The sequence below is a fragment of the Rattus rattus genome, chromosome 4, assembly GCF_011064425.1.
Source record: "Rattus rattus isolate New Zealand chromosome 4, Rrattus_CSIRO_v1, whole genome shotgun sequence".
In the NCBI taxonomy this organism is placed as follows: Eukaryota; Metazoa; Chordata; class Mammalia; order Rodentia; family Muridae; genus Rattus; species Rattus rattus.
This window is the reverse complement of record NC_046157.1, coordinates 65,259,217-65,261,687: the sequence shown is the minus strand read 5'-3', so window position 1 is coordinate 65,261,687 and position 2,471 is coordinate 65,259,217. Positions and strand designations below refer to the sequence as shown.

The 2,471-nt window shown below is 41.1% G+C and overlaps 1 pseudogene; it reads left to right on the top strand.

The window, feature by feature from the left end:
* The first annotated feature begins 238 nt into the window (after positions 1–238).
* Positions 239–672, top strand: LOC116898374 (annotated as a pseudogene).
* Positions 673–2,471: the final 1,799 nt, after the last annotated feature.

Below are 2,471 nucleotides of genomic sequence, written 5' to 3'. Positions count from 1 at the left end.
TGATATTCATTGCCTGAGTGTGGTCTAACTAACGCATAACACAAGGAATTTAAAGCAAGCACCCTTTCCACACTACTTTAGAGCTGGCAATGTTAACCCTAATGCTACCACACAAAGTGTGTGTAGTTCTGAGTATCTCCTATCCTCACTCCTCACTCAGAACTCTTAAGAAATGATGAAGAAGCCATCTTCCTGCCTGTGGAGGCCTGGCGAACAGGACTTCTGAAAAAAAGCAAGTATGTCTGGAAGGCTGTGGTGCAAGGCCATTTTTGCTGGCTACAAAAGAGGTCTCCAGAACCAGAGAGCACACAGCTCTTCTTAAAATTGAAGGAGATTATGCCCGAGATGAAACTGAGTTCTTCCTAGGTAGGAGATGTGCTTATGTGCACAAAGCAAAAAAAAAAAAAAAAAACACAACAACAACAACAACAAAAACAATAAAACAAAAACAAAAACAAACAAAGCAAAACAAATCAAAAACAAAAAAACAATACAGTGACTCCTGGAGGCAAACCAAACCAAACCAGAGCGATCTGTGGAAAAGAAACTCGGGCCCATGGAAACAGTGGTATGGTTCATGCCTAATTCTGAAGCAACCTTCCTGGGAAGGTCATTGGATACAGGATCCATGTGACACTGTACCCATCCCGGATTTTAACTAATAGAGAGTAAATAAGTAAAAGTAGATTTGTGGAAAAAAAAGGAAAAGAAATGATGAAGAGAACAAATTGAGCATAAAAATGAAGGAAAACTACGCATACTTAGAATGATATTTAGAATGAGTGCATGCAAACAGAAGGCTTGATTAGTAATGAAGCGTTTTTTGTTTGTTTTATCGGTGCAAGAGCTGCTTGCATGTGTGCCCGTGTATCATGTGTTTGCTGGCATGTGTGCCTGTGTATCATGTGCATGCAGTACCCACAAAAGTAGTCAGAGTCCCTTGAATTGGAATTACAGGTATTTGTTAGCCATTTTGTGAGTGTAATGAATTAAATCAAGGTCGTCTGCAAGACCTCTGCCCTTACCTGTTGAGCCAGCTCTCCAACTCTAGTGAGGACTTTTTAAAGGATCCCTGCCAGAGTAGAGTTGTTAGGACAAAGAATACATTTTATAAAATATCACTACTTCTGACATACTTCTTAGAGGTAATCATCAAGTTGTCACTCCAAGAGAGTCATGCCCTAATGACAGTGTCTATATGTCATTTATCATGTTCAAGAAATTACACTAAACTCTCCAGAACTCTGACAACCCATCTTTGAGGCAATCACTATCAACAAATCCATTTGTTCTTTTCATAAGTTCCTGAGGTAAAGTAACCCCTGTAGTGGTTTGATGGACATTCTGGAACGGTAAGCCCAATAGATATTTGCTGAGCCAGGGAGTCTTGGTTTTAGCAGACTTTGCAAGCAGATTCAAGTTTCTGGTGTTCTGAACAGTGAGCCACAAGGAAAGAGAAATGCTTTGGGAGTTCTCACATAATGGGATTATGTGTGTCTTGGTGTGCTCAGTTCCCTACTGTGATCATCCTCCTCTGGGTGAGAAGACGGCCTTGGAACAAATGTCCTAGCGAACGTCCCCTTCCTGACACTGACCTTCTGAGTGTATTTCAGTTCTGGTTTTGGCTTTAGGGTTCTTGTCTATATAAGGCTTATCGCCCTCAGCCAGTTCAGGCTGGCTGAACGCAATGTCCAGTAGAGGGCTCCCCAGGAGACTGATTTGGCCCGGCGGTCCTTTTGCCTCCCTCTATTGGCAGAGACAGTCAGTCAGACAGGTCCACTCTGTTCCCTTCAGCTATTCCAGAACTGAGTCCCTGAAGATTTCTTTTCTTTTCTTTCTTTTTTTTTTGTTTTTTTCTTTTTAATTTTTTTAATCAGACAACTCCAGTGGATTATTAGTTTCCTAGGACTTTTATAACAATAGACTGCAAACTGGTGTCTGCAGATAATAGAACACCATCCGTTCATGGTTCTGAGGCCAGCGTGTCAATCAGTGTGCAGACAGCAATGTGTTCCAGCTACAGACTCTCATGGAGAATCTTTCCTTGCAGGGCTCAACTCTTGGTGGCTCTCCATGTTCCTTGGCTTGTGACTTCACAACTCCAATTTCTTCCTCTGGCTTCTCATGGCCTCTCTTATTTTCTAAGTATAATTTCTACCATTGAACTTAGGGACAGTTTGGATGATTCATGTTGATCTCTTCCCAAGACTCTTGACTTCTTTATCTCTGCTAGAAGACCTCTCTAGACATAAGGCCAAGTCCGTGGGTTTCATGTGTAGGTATGTGTCAGTGTGGCCACTCCTCAGCTCTACAGCACTTGAATTTAACTTGGACATCTTGAAAGGTAAGTCTTTTTTTCCCTTGACATTTGATGTTCTGAAAATGTATTTTAGAAGTATGTTCTTACCTTAATTTGTATCGATATTCTCTGCAGTCACTTTATCTTGTTAATTCAATTAGTGTGTCATGTA